The sequence below is a fragment of the Dermacentor albipictus genome, chromosome 3 (genome assembly GCF_038994185.2).
Source record: "Dermacentor albipictus isolate Rhodes 1998 colony chromosome 3, USDA_Dalb.pri_finalv2, whole genome shotgun sequence".
Taxonomy (NCBI): Eukaryota; Metazoa; Arthropoda; class Arachnida; order Ixodida; family Ixodidae; genus Dermacentor; species Dermacentor albipictus.
Genome location: NC_091823.1, coordinates 153,452,960 through 153,467,000, shown reverse-complemented (window position 1 = coordinate 153,467,000; position 14,041 = coordinate 153,452,960).

The window sequence follows — 14,041 nt, the reverse complement described above, 5'->3', positions numbered from 1 at the left end:
GCGGCTTCCCCCCCCCCCTCCACTTCACTCACCACCGCTCGTCAACACACATTCTTAAAGCGCCGCCAAATCAATCGTGAGACTTGATAGCTATTGGGCGGTCAACACGTTGCTGACTTTCTCCCTCCTTTTGGATGGCGGTAGTTATCGGCGTCTGCAGGGGTGTAAAGGCCAGTTTTCTCATCGATTCGGTGCCCGCGCGATAAACTCGCGATCGAATATTCTATACAATAAGTGAAAATGGTGGTTTTCAAGGATGATGGAACAGTTTGTCGCTCTCCTTGGAATGATTGAATAAGCATGCAGGCTTGTACGTGAACTTGGGACGTGGTATGAAGATGTAGACATGTGTATCATGGTCGGAGCACTAGCTGCTCGAGATGGTTAACTGACCGGCCACATTGCTGAACTTGACCACGCTTGTTTTTGCGGATACCCGCAGTAAAGACAAGCCCGATAAAGTTCAGCAGTGCGGCCGCCCAATTAACCATCCCGTACAGCATATTTATATTTGTGCCAAACTGTGCCACGGACATTTTTCAAAATAACTAATCTTTTGGGCGACTTTTCGGGCTGCTGACTATTTGCATGCGGTCCTTTTATGCTATTATGATGGTAATAAGATCAACCCTAGGTCTCAGCTTCCTGTGACGATCAAAACATGTAGGCTTATTAGACAACAGCTCGTTTGCACGTGGTCGTATTGTTTCGTATTAGGACCGGCGAACGTTTGTTATTTGTGGGCCGCTAGATTTGGATCACGCGCCCACCCTCACTCGTGAACCGCGTTGCTTGACCGTCGTCTGCTGTTTCAGTTTTTTTTGTGTGTGTGTGCAACGGAGACTGTGACAGGGATCGTGAAAAGGCGGAGGTTTGAAATAAGTGAAAATTTATGGGAATTTGCACAGCGATCGTTGCACTTGTTGCACGTGATGGTTGGCCGGACGTGTTGCTGAATTTTCCCACGCGTTTCAGTCAAAGAATTCCGCACACGCTCGTTTAGGAAACAAAGAAACTGTTGCGCAACTTCCCGAGAACTGCTGTTTATCACGTTTTTCGGGTACACGCTAGTATGATTGTGAGGTCAAGCTTACGTCTCAGCTGTCACGATCGAAACGTTTACGGTACTTATTACACTATTGCTCCTTCGCAGGCTGCCATATTTTTGTTAATGGAGAATGTTTGTCTCTGTTGATTGTTATTTAAATTCCTGTCTTGCGACTTCGCTAGTTAAGCGTGTCACTTATGCTTCGTTTGCTGTTTGAGTTTCTCTAACAGCACGATTGCAAGAGCAATCGTTAAACAACGTATGAAAGGTGTAACTAAACTTTTTTTACGTAGTTGTATCCCGATCCGAGCGCTTTATGCACGTGATGGTTGGCTGGCCAAGCTGGTCAATTCTGACATTACTTTTAGGCTGGTATATTGCTAGTGGCAAATAATTCCGTACACTTGTCTTTCTCAAAATAACGAAACTTTTGGGCGACATGTGAAACTGCAGCTTATTTACACGTTGTCGGGTACATGCTAGTATCATGGTAAGGTCCCGCTCATGCACGTTTCAAAAGCGTTACGTTTTGGGCGAGTTGGTTGTACATGGTTCTTATTAGACTTTTGCGCGCACAAAGACAGGATGTCGAACGAAGAAGGGACATACAACATGTGCAAACTTCATTGGCTTTTATTGTGACAGCGACATATATGTACGCTTCCACAATCAGGAAAGAACAGGAAGGCACGAGGAAAAAAAACACATGCGATAACTGCGTAGCCACATGTGCCGGAGAAACCAAAACTTGTCACTGTCATGCCTTTTCACCATCCATAAACCTCACTTTTTCATCACTCAATGCTACAGACGGGACACTCACACAACTCTAATCGTGCGAAGAAATTATCTGGCCTCGGCTATCTCCCTGGCTAACAGATTTACGTGAGAAAATAATATCATGTATCTGGCAAAGATAACAACCATTGCACAACTTGCAGTGTTCTGCCACGTGGCCTTAGATGCCTTGCTTTACCTTGCGGTGATGTTCTGCTAGCATCTCGTTTACGCATCAGCTTGTTTGACCGATATAATACTTGCCGCACGATAAGGGAAACCGATATACTACGCCTTCTTTGCGTGCAATGAGCTTGTTTTGATGCTTTATAATGCATTTTGGTTTCTCATTCCTAATTGGGTAGTTTTCCTGCAGTCTTTATAGTTTTTGGCGAGCCGAGAACACGACTTTGACGTCAGAGACGTCATTCTATCTGGTTTAGGGGATCTGAAATTTTATGGAAGTATGCAATGACAACCATTTTTTTCCTTTTCTTCTGGCTTCTGTCTTCTTTGCTATGGCTGCGGTACGTTGTTATGTTTCCAACCTTGCCTCATTTTTGTTTTTGCGTTCCATGCTTTCAGCGACTGCTACAACGATCTGTTTCGGGAAACCTGACTCTTTCAACCGCAATACCTGCGAGTGAAAATTTTGCTTTATCAAGTGATGACATTTCTTTTCCAGCAGCTTGGACAAACATATTTGCGCAATATTTCTTTTAACGAGTTTTGAGTGTGCAGATGAAAATGGAAGCAGAGGCTTTTTTGTTCTGGGTTCATACATACAACACGGGCATTTTGGTTCAAAGACAATTCTGATGTCGGGAAACTTGAAGCTGTTGCGCTCAGGCAACTCATGAGTAATTCTGAAAGCCTTAGACAGCTTTCGAAATATGTTGAAATATTTCCAATTTGTGCATCAGTGTTTTTAAAAGTTCTGCTTAAAATAACTAAAACATCCTCCACGTGGCGAAACACTAATACAACACCGTGGTCAATAATGCGGCTGGATATGACCCTGTCCCGCTGCGCTAAAGATGAGTCTCTTAGTAACGGAGCTATACAGGAGCCGAGTGCAGCGGTGGCGTAGAGGTAGAGCACCCGCCTCGCGTGCAAGAGGTCCGTGGTTCGAATCCCGGTGCCGGCAATTTTCCACTGGATTAAAAAAAAATCCGCGTGTTGATAAAATTGCATAAACAGGCCTCGAGTGTGGCCTGATCCCGGTGACCAGAACCGGTAACGCACTCCCTCACCAGAGCAGGATTGGCCACCCTGGTGCAGTACTTGGCTACAACCTCCTATATGAACAACACAATAAAGCCCCGGCCCTCAGTCCCCAGCAGCTGCGAAGCAACTGACCACGGCGGCGGTCAGACCTGCGACGCTGCAGAGGGTGCTAAGAATCACTGGCTCCGGACAGGCCGCCATTGGAATATGAACCTGGCAACGTTTACCGCTAGAACGTTATCTAGTGAGGCGAGTCTAGCAGTGCTATTGGAGGAATTAGAGGGCAGTAAATGGGATATAATAGGGCTCAGTTAAGGTAAAAGGCCGAAAGAAGCATATACAGTGCTAAAAAGCGGGCACGTCCTGTGCTACCGGGACGTAGCCGAGAGAAGAGAACTAGGAGTCGGATTCCTGATTAGTAAGAATATAGCTGGTAATATACAGGAATTCTATAGTATTAACGAGATGGTGGCAGGTCTTGTTGTGAAACTTAATAAGAGGTACAAAATGAAAATTGTACAGGTCTACGCCCCTACATCCAGTCATGATGACCAGGAAGTCGAAAGCTTCTATGAAGACGTGGAATCGGCGATGGGTAGAGTGAAAACTAAATACACTATACTAATGGGTGACTTTAATGCCAAGGTAGGCAAAAAGCAGGCTGGAGACAAGGCAGTGGGGGAATATGGCATAGGCACTAGGAATATCAGGGGGGAGTTATTGGTAGAGTTTGCGGAGCAGAATAATATGAGGATAATGAATACCTTCTTCCGCAAACGGGATAGCCGAAAGTGAACGTGGAGGGGCCCGAACGGCGAGACTAGAAATGAAATAGACTTCATACTCTGTGCTAACCCTGGCATCATACAAGATGTGGACGTGCTCGGCAAGGTGCGCTGCAGTGACCACAGGATGGTAAGAATTCGAATTAGCCTAAACCTGAGAAGGGAACGGAAGAAACTGGTACATAAGAAGCCGAATTATGAGTTAGCGGTAAGAGGGAAAATAGAGGAATTCCAGTTCAAGCTACAGAAGAGGTTTTCGGCTTTGACTCACGAAGAGGACCTTAGTGTTGAAGCAATGAACGACAGTCTTGTGGGCATCATTAAGGAGCGTGCAATGGAAGTCGGTGGTAACTCCGTTAGGCAGGATATCAGAAAACTATCGCAGGAGACGAAAGATCTGATCGAGAAACGCTAATGTATGAAAGCATCTAACCCTACAGCTAGAATAGAACTGGCAGAACTTTCGAAGTTAATCAACAAGCGTAAGACAGCTGACATAAGGAAGTATAATATGGATACAATTGAACATGCTCTCAGGAACGGAGGAAGCCTGAAAGCAGTGAAGAAAAAAACTAGGAATTGGCAGGAATCAGATGTATGCGTTAAGAGACAAAGCCGGCAATATCATTACTAATATGGATGAGATAGTTCAAGTGGCTGAGGTGTTCTATAGAGGAGGAGGAGGAGTAAATTTTAATGGAGAGAAAGGAGGAGAGGTCGGCCTGGAGAGCATGTCTCTAGCCTGCTACTTTTCACTGGGGAATGGGGAAGTGGGAAATACAGGGAAAGGTAGGTGGCGGATGATTATGATATGGTACAATGAGATACTATATACACGTTGTCCAATAAGCGGATGCGCACTGGAGACGCAATACACTAAGACTAATCTTGTCCATACAAAAAGTAATCTTGCCACAAAAAGTTTTTGCGCAAACACATTTCGCACTGACTACACGTCTCACAGCTTCTAGAGGCGATCGTCTAAACCAGTCTCACTTAAAAAGTTCAAAAGTGCTTTTATGGCACGTTGGGCACAGTCAACACTCCTCCACGCGCCCAAAAGCTTTTCTTCTGAAAAGGGGCGGGAGTCCAAGCTGTCAACTGTAGATTTGAGTTTTCTTCGTTCGGCCGCATATTGAGGGCACACGCAAAGTACGTGAGCTATTGTCTCGAGAGTGTGACAGATGCTACATTCAGGGTCCCGTGTTTGTCCAATCTTGTGAAGGTATCGGTTGGTGTATGCCACACCCAGCCGTAATCGATGAATGAGCGTTTTCTGGCTTCTCCGCAACCGAAGTGGATGCCGGAATTGTAATCCAGCGTCAAGTCTATGGAGGCGCTCTTGTCGATATTCGGGGTTGTCCCAATGTTGTGCCGTAGAAGTTTTAAGGGAGGTATGGAGCAAGGCGGTAATGTCATACCGGGAAAAATGAATTTTTACAATAGTTCCGTCAGTGTGCGCCTGTTTTGCTTCTGCGTCAGCCTGTTCGTTTCCAGCTATTCCACAATGGCCAGGAATCCACTGCAGCACGATGGAATGTCCGGAATGAGACGCCTCTGCAAGCAGATACATTATGTCATAAACCAGGGGACTATATGCGGTTCTGTCAATCATATAATTGCTGATGAGTTGCAGTGCTGGTTTTGAGTCGCAGAACACTGTCCACTTCTCGGGACTTTGTTGCAGTATGCAGCGAACTGCTTCTCGAACTCCGGTCAACTCAGCTGCTGTAGACGACGTCCTGTGTCCTATCTTGAACCGTTGTGCGATCCCCATTCCTGGCACAGTGTAGGCCGCCGCGGGTGAGGTCTGTGTCACCGAACCATCTGTAAAAATATATTCGTAATATGCATACATGTAAGCAATGTATGATAGCGCGAAATGCTTGAGGCCAGCAAGCGGCATCTTCGACTTCTTCGTTATTCCAGGGATTGAGAGCCTCACCGTTGGCTTTGCCATAGTCCAGAGTGGAACTTCGGGTATGTCATACGGTTCGAAGTCCGACGGCAATAAGTCTTGCTGCGACAACACGGCTTCTGAGTAGGCGGCGACAGGCCGTACGCGTGTGACGTTCGTGAGTGGATGGTTCCTGTGTCTAGTCAGTACCCTTAGATGCACTCGCAATGGCTCATGTTGCAGATAAACTCGAGCTGGGCACGCACGTGCCTCTGCAATAGTGCCCCAAGTAGATGCACATCGTGGTAGTCTTAGGCAAATTCTCAGTGCGCGAGCCTGAGCACTTTCAAGTGTACGTACAGCAGTTGTACTGACCCGAGAAAGTACAGGCGCACTGTAGCGGAAGTAGCCAACAAAAAGTGCCTGGTAGAGCTGCAGAAGAGATGACTTGGATGGCCCCCATGATTTTCCAGACATATGTCGAATGGTCTGAGTAAAGCTGTCTAGTTTTTTTCTTAATCCTGAGAGGTGCTTCGACCAAGATAAGTCACGGTCGATGATGACTCCGAGAAACTTGTAGTCGGTTACTGAAGGTATAATCTTCCCATCAATCATAACGGGGTAGCAGGCCATTTACTTCCGTGTAAATGCCATGGCTGCACTTTTTTCCGGTGAAAGCTGCAGTCCGCGACTGTTTAGGTATGTCGACGTTATTGACACCGCGCGCTGCAGCTTCGTTTGCACTTGTAAGCGCGTTAAGCTCGTGGTCCATATACAGATGTCGTCTGCATACACAGAGACCGAGACTGCGCCTGCGTGTTCTTTGATCAGTCCGATGAGAACGATAGAGAATTATAGAGATTTTTACAGTACCAGTAGCACCCACGACGATAATGGAAGAGAGAATTGTCTAGAGGTTTTTAAAATCCCAAAGGTAACGCCGGAAGAAGTAAAGAAAGCCTTGGGAGATATGCAAAGGGGGAAGGCAGCTGGGGAGGATCAGGTAACAGCAGATTTGTTGAAGGATGGTCGACAGATTGTTCTAGAGAAACTGGCCACCCTGTATACGCAATGCCTCATAACCTTGAGCGTACCGGAATCTTGGAAGAACGCTAACATAATCCTAATCCATAAGAAAGGGGACGCCAAAGACTTGAAAAATTATAGACCGATCAGCTTACTGTCCGTTGCCTACAAACTATTTACTAAGGTAATCGCAAATAGAATCAGGAACACCTTAGACTTCTGTCAAGCAAAGGACCAGGCAGGATTCCGTAAAGGCTACTCAACAATAGATCATATTCACACTATCAATCAGGTGATAGAGAAATGTGCGGAATATAACCAACCCTTATACATAGCTTTCATTGATTACGAGAAAGCGTTTGATTCTGCCGAAACCTCAGCAGTCATGGAGGCATTACGGAATCAGGGTGTAGACGAGCCGTATGTAAGAATACTGAAAGATATCAATAGCAGCTCCGCAGCCACCGTAGTCCTCCAAAAAGCAAGCAACAAAATCCCAATGGAGAAAGGCGTCAGGCAGGGAGATACGATATCTCCAATGCTATTCACAGCGTGTTTACAGGAGGTATTCAGAAACCTGGATTGGGAAGAATTGGGGATAAAAGTTAACGGAGAATACCTCAGTAACTTGCGATTCGCTGATGATATTGCCTTGCTTAGTAACCCAGGGGACCAATTGCAGTGCATGCTCACTGACCTGGAGAGGCAAAGCAGAAGAGTGGGTCTAAAAATTAATCTGCAGAAAACTAAAGTAATGCTTACCAGTCTCGGAAGAGAACAGCAATTTACAATAGGCCGTGAGGCACTGGAAGTGGTAAGGGAATACATCTACTTAAGACAGATAGTGACTGCGGATCCGGATCATGAGACTGAAATAATCAGAAGAATAAGAATGGGCTGGGGTGCGTTTGGCAGGCATTCTCAGATCATGAACAGCAGGTTCCCATTATCCCTCAAGAGGAAAGTGTATAATAGCTGTGTCTTACCAGTACTCACCTACGGGGCAGAAACCTGGAGGCTTACGAAAAGGGTTCTACTCAAATTGAGGGCGACGCAACGAGCTATGGAAAGAAGAATGATAGGTGTAACGTTAAGGGATAAGAAAAGAGCAGATTGGGTGAGGGAACCAACGCGAGTTAATGACATCTTAGTTGAAATCAAGAAAAAGAAATGGGCATGGGCAGGACATGTAATGAGGAGGGAGGATAACCGATGATCATTAAGGGTTACGGACTGGATCCCAAGGGAAGGGAAGCGTAGCAGGGGGCGGCAGAAAGTTAGGTGGGCGGATGAGATAAAGAAGTTTGCAGGGACGGCATGGCCACAATTAGTACATGACCGGGGTTGTTGGAGAAGTATGGGAGAGGCCTTTGCCCTGCAGTGGGCGTAACCAGGCTGATGATGATGATGATGATGACAGGAGCCGATAGAAATACCCTGTTTTGCAAGTAAGTATCATTGCCAAAGGTTACGAACGTGGCTGTTATATACGCAGTCAATTATTCTAAAAAGGCGCCAATAATTTACTTTTTATTATTCGAGAAAGTTTTTCACTTTTCACTGTTCAATAAATTTCTGCCAGGTGATTTACCGTGTCGCTTAAGCTTTGTTGAATGCTTGAATTTTTTTTGCTTAACCACGACTGCAAGAGCAATCGTGCAACCGCAGACGTTCCGAAAAACGGAGCTATTGTAGGCATTTGTATTTCTATCGCAGTACCTTTCTATCGCAGCATCTTTTGAGCCAACATATGGGCTCACTTGTGTGCGCGAAGCACTGGGCAAGATTACGAGAATGTTCCATCGCCATATTGTCGCAGTATTCTTATTCAAGCTGTATAGGCGACATTCGCCAATTTTTTTTATTATCGCTATAGGAATTGTAGAAACACTCGAAATACCACTGACGCGAGCGTGCGCTGCAGTAATATGCGGCTGCGTGAGCGCTCTTCTCGCGCAGCTATAGTTTAGAACGTCGCGTAAACTTGGCTCTTGAAACGAATTCAAGCTGGAAGCAGCAAGAAGTGATCACTTGTCGATGCTACCTCACTTCATCGTGGTCTTGTATGCACACAGTACTTGCGACTTGATATGTACGCCGTATGCTCCCAATTAACTCTCATAGCGAATAAACGCTTGTCTTGTGTTCGCGTTGTTTTGTCGGCTCTACGGTGTACCCCTCTCAAACCTGTAAGGCTGAACTAACCAAATCCGGCAATGCATATTATTTCAACGTCTGCGGCGTGTTCTCGTGAATCTTAATATTATTTAAGGGCACGCTGAAAAAAACTGGATATCTAAAGTGTTCGCGTGGTAAACGTTTACAGGTTCAGTTTCCCAATCTCTGCTGAACTGCGAATTCTCGGCAGTTCTCTGCTGCTCCCAACGTAGTTCAGAATAAAGAAGCTTAGGTAGGGTAAAGTGCAGTGACCAAAGGTTAGTGAGGTCTATGATTACGCTCGCTATGAAGAGAAAAAAAAAGTTATTCAGGAAGAAACAGGTCAACCTAGACGCAGCAAGAGACGCAGGCTAATGTTTACAAATAATCATGCAGCTTTAAAACAGGAAGAGGAAGCTGACATAGATGTAACGATTGTAATGATACCGACACTTGTTTCACAAACAATTGAAGTGGTACTTGGCATATAACAAGGTATGATGTATGTACTGAAAGGTAGGCTGCGCAATGTCATAAGCAATTGTGATGATATAAGAAATGTAGCCGAAGAATTCTACACTGACCTGCGCAGTACCCAGAACAGTTGCACTATGTTCATTGGAAAGAGCGATGAACACAATTAATATGCTCCTCATATAACCAATGACAAAGTAAATATCTCCCTGCAATGCATGTGCCGGGAAAATGTGCAGAAGATAGGTTAACAGTACATTTAATGAAAGATTATTGACATATCATGCAAGAAGAGCTTGTGACCTTTTGCACGCAATGCCTCACGACTTCAATTGTACCCAAGACCTGGAAGAATGTCAACAATATACTAATCAATCAGAAGGGGCAGGTTAAACAATTGGAGAAAAATAGGTCCAATGTCTTGCTTTGAGTGTTACATAAATTTTCACCAACATAATTTGCCATAGAACAGAGTAAATCGTAACTTCACACAAGAGAACAGACTGGCTTGAAGACAGGATATTCTAGAATGAATGAAACCCATGTCGTCAATCAGGTTGTCAAGAAATCAGCTGAGTTTAATGAACCTCTCTAAATGGCTGTTATAGATTCTAGAAATACATCCGATTCATTAGAGATAGAAGCAGCCATAGAGACATTCCGTAATCGAGGAGTGCCGTAGTTATACGTGAATATCTAGGGACATATCTACAAAGAATCCACAGCTACCTTGGTTCTCCACAAGAAAAAGAGGAAGTCACGTATCAAGGAAGGGGTCAGACAAGGACACACAATGTCTCCACTGCTAATAATTTCGTGCTTAGAAGTAGTCAAACCATTAGAATGGGAAGGCTAAGGAGTGATGATGGGCGCATATCTATGATGGGCGCATATATCGATGATGAGTGGCGCATATCTCAAAAGCTTTCGGTTTCAAGGAGAAATTAGCTTCTGCAGCAACAATGGAAAGGAATGGCAACAGATGATTGAGGACCTTAACCGAGAAGGCACAAAGTTGGCGGGAAGAATAATATGCAGCATGTGTTATGTTATCTCTAGTTCTGTTGTCTATACTTCTTGATCAATATTTAATTAAAAAGAGACAGAGACCTCGTTAAGGCTATGTAAATTTGTTAGTACAAAAAAGAAAATCATAACAGTAAAAAAAAGTCCCCGCCAAGGATTCGAACTTGCGACCGCAGGATTCCGAGCCCGGAATCTTACCACTACACCACAGTACGATGTTTTTTTTTTCTTTCATGGTATTTATTATAGTTGCATTCAACTAGACGTTCACCAGTTCTGCATAGTCAGAGAATGGAGGGCACAATGAAAGTCACACAGAAGAGGCAGCGTTCATACTGTGAGTAGAAACGTTCGTGTCACTTTAGAAGGGTGGCAAGGATAAGCACCTCACCAAAATAGGGTACCAGTCCGGTTCCATACCGAGTCCATCATAAACCTGCTTTAGGTGTAGTGTCATTTGGATGAAACTTGCCCTTGTAGGTAAAACCGTTTCGGCGTCGCGGTCCATCATTAGCGTTTTCCACAAACTGTGCATTCCCATGACAAAAAACATATCGAAAGGTGTACTATTATCAGAGGTTGGCAGCAGGTATCGCACAGTATGAGCGTTAGTCTCAAATTCTTTCTTTAAAGTCCGTTGGAGGACATCCCAAAATAGGATGGCGTCGGTGCAGCTAATAAAACAATGTTCAATTGTCTCCGGTACATCACCAAGGTGACACTTAACAGAAGAGACAAAGATACCCTTTTTTTGTAGCCATGCTCTAACCGGTATGGTTTCACTATGAATTTAATAAAAGCATGTTTTGCAGCAAGGGGATAAATACATTTTGCGAACTCGCTTTAGCACATCGTGGCCTGGCAATTTGATGTATATTGATCGGTAAAGTGGAGGCTGAAATAGCCTGGATAGTAAGTCTTTGTACAACGTTTTGCAACACCGCAACTTTGTTTTGCGATTGGAGAGTCCAGGTGAGAGAGAGGGTGGTTATGTAGATAAAGACACGCTATTTTCTGCAGTAACATAGGAATGCATGAATGAATGCCTTCATTTATTGAGAAAAAAGAAGAGCAAGCATCAGTGGAAGCACGTCTCAGCAGATTGTGAAAGAAGCGGGGGACAAAGAGGAAAAGCTGGAGGTCGGGTGGCAAGCAAAGTCGCAGTTAAGGGGCGAGAGAATATAAGCAAGAGTTGGTGAAACCAGTTGAATTCTAGTGTAGATCTGTGATGTGGCGAGTAAATGATTGGAGTCACCGCCAAGCATCTGTCATTTGCTGTAGTATAAGCACCCGCCGTTCTTGGTAACAAGCGTTTACTGAAAACCAATCTTCGCAATTAATTATTCATCAGCCATACCTCGCCACGTATTTCTTAGTGGCAGGGTCAGTGGATTTCAACTGCACTGTCACGACAAGTTACGACTATAACGTGACGCTTGCGGTTACGGTTGCCATACTCGTGACTCTTACTATTGCGCGAATACTATAAACATGGGTTTACTGCACAAGTTAGTGAACGGACATTTTAGAACCGCGTTTCTCACCTCACATACGCTCAACGCAAGCACCATTGCAGCATGTTACGGTGCGCGTCCCTTCAAGACAGAGACGAAAACAAAAGAACGCGTTAGAAGACAGGGTACCGACTTGGGCCTCGTGCCAAACATATCCAAGCCAACAATATTTATTTTATTTCAATACCCTAAAGGCCCAATGCGGGCGTTACGTAGGGGGGGATTCATCAAAGAAAACTTAACAATATACAACACAGAATATGAACGGCTGAAGACAGGAATAAACAAGCTAATAAGCCAGGTACAAGTTGACAGGGGAAAAAATGGCTAGGAACAGGTACTGAAAAAATGCACATGTAGCAAATCCCACAAAACAAAACAAAAATCGCACCTTCAGAAGTTACAAAACATGTCATCTAATATTCCACGGAACGTTACGGCCCACACGCGCACATTGGAAAAAAAAAACAAAAAAAAACGAAAAAAAACCGCACATCATTCTACAGTAGCATTTTCTAAACATGAGCAAAGAGCTGTTTGAAATGATGATGTTCCAGCGATAGCCGCAATGCTAGAAGGAAGCGAATTCCACTCTTCAATAGCCAGGACCAAAAGTGAGTATTTGTATCGTTCTGTCCGAGCGAGAATGGGTTAGTCTGCTTCATGTGATCTACATAAGCCGGTGTGTGCGGCACCGGGAGAAGATGTGAACTTGCGGATGGTGTGTTGCTGTGGTAGAGAGTATGGAAAAAAGATAAACGGCTGTGTTTTCTGCGCATGACCAGAGGTGGGAGACGGAGCGATATTTTCAGTATTGTTACACTTTGATACCGAGAGTAACGGAAACGGATGAATCGAGCAGCCTTGTTTTGTATAGATTTCAACATGTTAACAAGATAGGTATAATGACGGTTTCAGATCACGGATGCGTATTCTATCACAGGCCTGATTAGCATGTTGAATGCGTGTAGTTTTGTGTCCTGGTTAGCTTGGTGTAGTCGGCGTCTAAGAAGACCAAGTTTTTTTTAAGTGTTTGGTAGTAATCATTTCAATATGAGTGCTCCAGGATAAATACGAGCTAAAATTTACACCGAGATATTTTACCGAAGCTGAAGTTTCAATGGTAGTATCATTAAATGTGTGGTCATTAGGAATCGCCTTAGCAGCGGAAGTAAACTTCAGATGTATAGTTGTGTCTGCGTTAATTACCATCTGCCCTACCGCACCAATGCGTTAGCTCATCAAGATCAGTCTGGAGAGCAATGATGTTAACAATCATGCCGTCCTTTCTATGCAAAGAGGTTATGTATTTAAACTTCTCGAGTGACAGTCCGATCCGCCACCTACGGGAGCGCTTGAAGCCGCCGGTGGCCATATTGTTAGAGGAAAAGGAGCACGGCTACAGTACGTGGCTGCAAGCACGCGCGACGCAACTGCGCTTGCGGTTCTGCGATGAAAAATCAAATGAGACCCCTTTAGGAAGTATATCAGTCCGGCATTGTGTGTCGCTGTTGTAAAAAAAAAAAATGTCATGGTGGTGGGTGCCTTGCATTCTGTGTACAATATGTTGCGAGAACTGAAAAACAGTCGTTTCCTGTTTTCTTCATTCAGTAACCTGCCGCGTGCATCGGCACTGTGATGCCCTTTCGTCGATACGTGGTGCCGGGCCGTATTGACAAAACATGACCTTGAAATATAGTATCCTTATGCCATTTCTTTAAAAAATCACTATTTGTGGTAATGAGCATTTTTGCTTTAAACGTAGAAAACAAGAAAAATATTCAACGGTAGGTCTCATTTTTGTCTGGCATTTCAGTTCTAGCTGAAAAGAGTTGGTGAAAGCAAATTTACAATATAGCTAAGGCGACCCACCATCTGCACGAAGCCGCAAGCCTACATGCGCTCCAATGAGGGTAACCTGCCAAAGTTAAAGTCATGCGTCACTGGCGGCTCAAGCAATCTTTACTTTTTTTTTCGTTTCTGCATCCGTTGTTCCTGCGTCTGCGGCAAAAATGAGAAGTGGGAAGGCAGATAAACGGAAATTGGTGGAGGCACGTGGTAGCGTAATGGTTATAGTGCCCATCTCCCAAATGCAAGATGCTGCATTTGG